Source organism: Tyto alba, unplaced genomic scaffold (genome assembly GCF_018691265.1).
Source record: "Tyto alba isolate M040663 unplaced genomic scaffold, T.alba_DEE_v4.0 Super-Scaffold_22, whole genome shotgun sequence".
NCBI classification, from domain to species: Eukaryota; Metazoa; Chordata; class Aves; order Strigiformes; family Tytonidae; genus Tyto; species Tyto alba.
Genome location: NW_024881296.1, coordinates 22,213,523 through 22,220,564, shown reverse-complemented (window position 1 = coordinate 22,220,564; position 7,042 = coordinate 22,213,523).

Genomic DNA, 7,042 nt, shown 5'->3' with positions numbered 1-7,042 from the left:
CAGTATAAGACACCTTCCTGGTGCTGTTAATATTTGTAGCCAAAGCTCACACTAACTTCAGAGGCACACAATTTTGCCACAGGACAACTGGACTGAAAGGAAGAGTGGAAGAAGGGCTGGAAATGGCCAACACTGGTCTGAAAAGCAGAGTATGAGATAAATGAAAGAACATTTAAAAATTTATAATTTAAAAAATGTCAGCAAATGTAATAAAATAATCAAATCAGTAGCAAAAATGTGGTCTTATGTCATTTAAATACACAAGCAAAAAGCCAATCAGGTATTCTGTGAGGCCACTGAGGGATATATAAAAAGTGGGAATTTAGTTAATGACGTTAGTATTGCTCTGAGCCTGAATAATTTCTCTGCTTTCGTCTTCGTGAAATAAGCCAAAGGTCAGATTCTGAGGATTGGGATATTTTCCCAAGTGGGAGGGAAGGGAATGGAAACGTTGAAAGACTTTATGAGTACATCAAAGCAGAAAGGCAATTAGAGCTGATAAAAGTTCACATAGAACCAGAAACAGACAAATTGCATCCCAGATTTTTTTTAACCTAGCAAGATGTAGAAAGATGTAGACATTTCTGGCTCTTAAGAACTAAGAAAGCATAATATATTTAGGATTCAAGAGCACAGAGATTCAAGAACCAAATCGGGTCAGCCATGATATTGAAGTTTATTTGTTTCATGATTTATTTGTTTATTTATTGTGTCAGTGGGACATAAGGGAAAACCTCTGTTATGAGACTCAGTGAGGTGAGTTTTACATTGATGAAGGAATGAAATAGCAGTGAGCATTGATCTGAAATCATCGCTGTGGTGTTTTCCAAAGTAATTTGCACTTTGAACAGTCTCAGGTATTTGCTACTGTTAAAGTTGGTTTCCTAGTATCTTATACTTATGACAAAAGATAATTCACTGGTGTTCTGTTAAAATTATTTCAAGTGTAGTTCGTTTATAACTTTTTAGCTCTCTCAAGTGAATAAGTTAAATACTATTTTGCTGTCTTCTTCAGCCTATTCTAGCTTTTCTCACTTAACCCATTCCATGAAGAATATTACTTTTTTCTTTATAAGCCAAAATCAGGGGCAACAGCTAAAGAGAGAGGGTTAAAAGTGTGTGATTTCCCAGATAGCATGTTAGTCTACTACTTAATGCATTCAGCAGGGAGGACTACACTGACTTACAAAACGAAACGGTGGGAAACCTAGCATCTACTAATGTATTTATGTTAGCATGCATACATACTGTGATGTGCCCTACTCTTTTAGTGATGCAGGTTTGCTTTCTGTATAGCTCACAAACATGTATTCTATCTTCAATATTATTCATAATCTTTTATTGTTTCTGCTCCCTCATATATAGCATCCTGTAATTTGCTGGAAACAACTTTGCTGAAGAAAGCTATAAAGTGGATTTCTTTAGTTAGTAAAAAGTCAAGGTTCATCAGATCTTTAGAATCTAGTTATATGTTTCACTACAAAATATTAGCACATAAATAATAATTCAAATATTTATATTACTAACTGACCTTCTGAATACATGAAAATGATACACAGACATTTCAGTAAAATGAAATAAAAATAACAAACCTGATTGTTATATTTGACCTATAACGCATAACCACTTAGCTCTGCTTATATTTAATAACAGACAACAAGGCGAAAAAGTCTGCACAGGAGGTCCCTTTTTCACAAAAATGTTACACAAAAAAAACAGTTTCAAGTGAAAATGGTAAACAGAAAGATAAAATCCAAGGAAATCATTAATATCGCTGTTACAGATAGCTTCAAACTTTCTTACTTAACTTGTAAGGATGGTTCCAGTTAGAACTGATTGAATTCAGTCTGGTTTTGTGTCTTCAGAAGTGCTAGCAAAAATTCCTGATTAAGAAAAAATACTTTTACAATATTGTCTTTTTTGAGAAAAAATATCAAAAACATTTGAAATTGTAAAAATAAGTGTTTTTTAAAATCGTTATAAAAATACAATCTATGTGACTATGAAAAATGTGTGTTAAAAATTAGTTTTAAAAGACTGAAATGCTGTGTAGCTCTTTGCGTGTGTTTTACTGGAAAAACATTCTCATTTAAAAATCAACAATTAAACAAACCAAAATAAAGATTTTATTCAAGATACCATCCTGAAATTGTGTAAATCTGGCTTTAGTTTTTAAAAGACATTTCTGGTAGACTTTTAATCATTTTTGATTGCAGGCAATTGAACCTGATTTATTAAAACTGTAGTTTTGAACAGTAAACATATGCAAGAATGTATAGGTTTTTCAAGGAAACTTAAATATCCACAACTTAGTGTGGAGGAATTTCATTTTTCATTGTGAATATCATGTACACTTCATATTTTAATCCATTGAGCTTTGATTAGATTACTGTACAATCCTTTCCACTCAGAGTTTATCAATGTCAGGGGTTTTCTGTGACAGTTGTGACATCTTTAGACATGGAAAGCAGTCCATGTTCCTTTAACATACACTGAGTATATGTGCACTAAGTGAACTATCCTTATGGGCTAGTTGCTAAATTCAGTATTTTAATAAGTGGATGGTGCCTTGCATTTCAAGTCATGCCTCAGCCATCAACTCCGAGGGATTGGCATTTTGCAGCTTATTTTTATCTTTTGTTCCATCTAGAGGAGTGGAGCCGGGTCATGGGATGCCTTGCTGGTGCGTGGGCACCATGTACTGCTCTGCAGGACCTGCCCACTTGTAAATCTAGATTAAGCAGTAAGTGGGCTGGGTTTTTCAATGGATATTTTTGATCCTTTAGCATGTTTTAACTGTAAAAGGCTGGTTCCCAGCAACTACAACAATGAATTGACAACTGGGGAGATTGGATTTAATTGCTGACTTTGTGGGATGTTAGATATGTCACTTGTATTCCCTACTGCTTGGTTTCTCCTCCTCTGTCAGATGATTTTAATGATTCTAGCTCTGCTACCCAGGAGTGTTGTGGATGAGCTTTAATTAATATCTTTGAAGTGTTCTGAGCTCCTTACCTATGCACTGTAATATCTATATGGAATATGATTAGATTTGAGAAACAATGGCTAACCAAAAGGTTAATAATAACAATATAATAGTGTATAGAATTTTATGTCTTCTGTTAGCAACTTACATGTCAGATAATGTGGTTTTATACCCTTACCTGCCTAGAAGAAGAGAGTTTTTGACTGAAGATTTTCTCCACTCTATTTTTATGTATCATGTCTAAACCAGTTCTAATAGAAAGCATCTGTTCCTTTCAGAGATCTCAACAGTTGTCAGAGATTTTCTTTTTAATAAGTAACATATTATTCATCACTGAGGTGGTGACCAAAAAAAAGTCCAACTCCCACACAGGGAAATTTTATGAAAAGTGAATTTCATGCTTTTCGCAAAACCTCACATCAATTAAGGCCTTCTTACTACTTTCTCAGACAAGGCTGTTCAGTATAGTTTTCACTGCTTTCAGATTTAAAATGTAACTAATTGTGGAGTTTCCCTGATTCGCAGTTTGAGACTGACTCATATCCAGACTGGTCAAAAGTCATTGTCATCTAATGGCCACCCAGTGGGGTGCTGAAGATGTTTTGATTGCCATGGTCTTGACCTTCAGACTTCAGAGAAGTACCTGTCAGACTTGGTTTAAATCCTCACTCCTAATAGTCTTTCAGCAGAAGTGCTAGAGTTATGAGCAGTCACAGAAAGAAAACTAAAGTTGTCATGCTTTAAATAAAGCCTTCCTGTGGGAGGTGTGCTGATGGATGGGTACTGAAAGACTTCTGCCTCCACTATTGCTCTTTGGTTGATAAAACAAAGCTTCCAGCACCTTACATGGAAATGGCCATCCCAAAATTTCCGGCAGTGTGTGGCAGTGCTCCCCATACAGAGCAGGACTCTCAACAGAGCATCTGCAAAACCTGCACGTGCCAACCAAGGCATTTCCTAATCTAGGCCATCCTGATTCAGGGGAATATCTCAGGGGCTAGAACACTTTTCTGAATGCTGTCAGGATTCTATTTTCTTTATTTTTCTTATATTCCAGAAAAGTAGATGTACGTACAATTCCCTTTCTTACAAAACTGAATGAGTTTTTATTTTAATTCAAAACACATGAATTAAATATAAAGTTGTTGCAGTGGTGCCCAGAATCCATTTTCCTCCCAACCTCATTAATTTTTGCTGGTTTTCTGGCATCATGAAGTTCTTGTTAGCCCATTTATAACAAAGCATTTTCAACAGGAGGGCTCGAGATTGTACCTTTTTCCTGGCCATCGCCTGAGCACATATATCCCTCTGGTTAGTACAATTTACTAGAAAGATGAGCTTGAATCTGCTCTGGAAGTAGAGGAGGACCTCTAAGTGCTCATACACCTAGCTTGTTGACAAAGGTGGAATTTCACCACTTCCTGGGGATGTAGGAATAAAACTGTGATACTGATGTGTAGGTGAGTTCAGAGAACAGCCACGGCTCAACATGGCCAGATGGAATAGGCAGCAGTTTGTCTTCTCTGTGGATATCGATGAGATGTAAGCATCAAATCTGCTGCAACTCAAGGGGCTTTTGGACTCTTCCAGTAGCAGAACTTAAGACACCTGAGGAAACCTAGAAATTTGAATTATTTTAGGTGTCTTTAGGTTTCTTCAGGGTCAGGCAAGAGTGGAAATGGCTTCTTTTCTTCTCTTTCCTTTTTTTTTTTTTTTTTTTTTTTTTTTTTTTAATGACTATAAGCATATACATGCTTTCTGGCCCAGATATCAATAAGGTTTCAGGACTTAGCCTAAATTTAAAAACTAGTAAATTAATAAAGTGAGTTCAGCATTTGCCAACATTGTTTCAGTTTCATCCAGTGTTAACTGACTTATGGTTAGTCATTTGAATATTTATATAAAATTTTATGTAATATTTATTAATTTTATTTGTACTTCTTATATTGTATAAATATTATACATTATATATGTATATAGCTATTCTTGCTGTTGACCATTTTAAACTTAAAATATTTTACCCTCACTTTATCTACTCACTTACTTGTTTTTCCCTGTTACGATGGAAAATGTAAGACACCATCCATTTTAGCTTGTTTTCAGCAAGACCATCATCTTACATCAGTCTTTCAGTGTCTATTGATCATTTCCTTGTTTGTTTTTAATTAATATTACCAGTCATTCAGCATATGACACTCAAAGTAAATGTTAAACCGCTGGCAGAAAAAAATCCAATTGGCACTTTATGTGTTGCAATAAAATGGCACGCAACAGTTGGTGTTGCTCAGGAAAAGGAGTGCTTTGCTATGAAAATGGAGCATGATGATCAGCTCTCCTGACATTGCAAAGCTACTTGAGAGTCACCAGGCTTATAACACCGACCTCAGAAATCTGAAAATGTACCTCCAACATGCTTGTGGGGACAGGAGCATCCATCCATGGCTTCCTGGCTCCAGACAAACCTCTGCATGTGCTGCCCTTCTCCATCCTCCCCCAGTGAGGGACCCAGTTTCCCTGCAGTTCTCTCACCACAGCTTCTTCCCCATGATAAACCAGAGCTCAGGGCTCAGGCTTTCCTTGTTCAGGATCTGCAGATGTGTTACGAGCTATACTTTGGCCTCTCCTGAAACAGATGTCAGTCTTTTTAATAAACCTTTATTTTTATTGAGAATCTAGCAGTATTGTTACCTATCATTGTTATCAGCTAATGTAACTAAATATTATAAAGTCAACTCTGACTATTACGATCTGTCATTTTTTTCAGGTTACACACCTAATAGTGAGGAGTATCTATCATGAAGGTGTAAAAGAATGAAAACATGTATTTATTGTATGGGCAGCCCAGACTTCCTTTGTGTCTTGATCTTGTCACTGTACCACACTTCTCTATTTTTCAAATATGTAAATATCTGTAAAAATAATAAAAGCACACCCTGTCAAACACATTCACCATGATTACAGGTTGTTGAGATCCTGTATTGCTGACAATAGGACAGTTAGTAATGCTATAGACACTCAGCTTGGGCAGGGTCCATAAAAGATGCCTTATCCCTGCCACTGCCCCTGCCTTGGCAATGAGCACATCTCCTTGCAACGTGTGATCAGTCTAAGAACAAGTTTACATCAAGCTCACTAATCTTTTGTAGTAAGTGTCACCAGTCACCACAAACAATAGTGTTTGATTGAGATTTCATCTCTTTTGACAGAATTAAATTGCAGTTTTGTCTCCCATGAAATAAGGCTCACTGGTTTGTGATTAAGATACATTGTACATCATAATCCATTTCCTTGTTTATAAGCCTATATATATGATGTGCTCAGCCAACATTGTGATAAACAGATTTCTTTCAAGAAAAATCTCTCATGCATTGAGGTCATAGCTTCTTACATTGTTTTCTAGCAACTTGAATTAACAACTCTTCTGTAAAGTTTAATAAGATTCACTTCCATACTGTTAACGACTAGCAGGTAACACTTGCTTAGAGAGAAATCTTATTTCCATGAAAATAGTCCTTCTAGTTTTCCTGTGCAAGCACAGCTCATGACAGAGAAGATACTGGAGGAGTTACAGTTACAAAATGGAGGTCTAATGATGTGAAATAGGCTTACAACAGGCTATTTTTTTTTTGTTACAATTGACCATGACTCAGAGAAAAATATTTTTTCATATCTTACAGTTTATGTAAGATGGTAAAGTAACAACTCTCCAGGGTTCTGTTGTTGTATAGACACCCACCATATTTAAACCATTCTTCATTTTATAAAAAGCAAAAGAAGGATCTTATGAAACCTTTTATTATAGGAATAAAAAGGCAGAGGGGTTGAACTAAATGATCTCTAAAGCTGCCTTCCAATCCAAACAATTCTATAATTCCATGATTCTATGAATAGAAGGTTATTTTTTATACTAAGGTAATAAACATCTTTATATTAAAACACAAAAACTCCACCCACCCAAAACATATACACAAAAAACCTATATCAAATATAAATTCCAGGGGGGACTTATACACCTAAATTTATCTCAGTTCATATAAAACTGAGAGAGAAGAAATA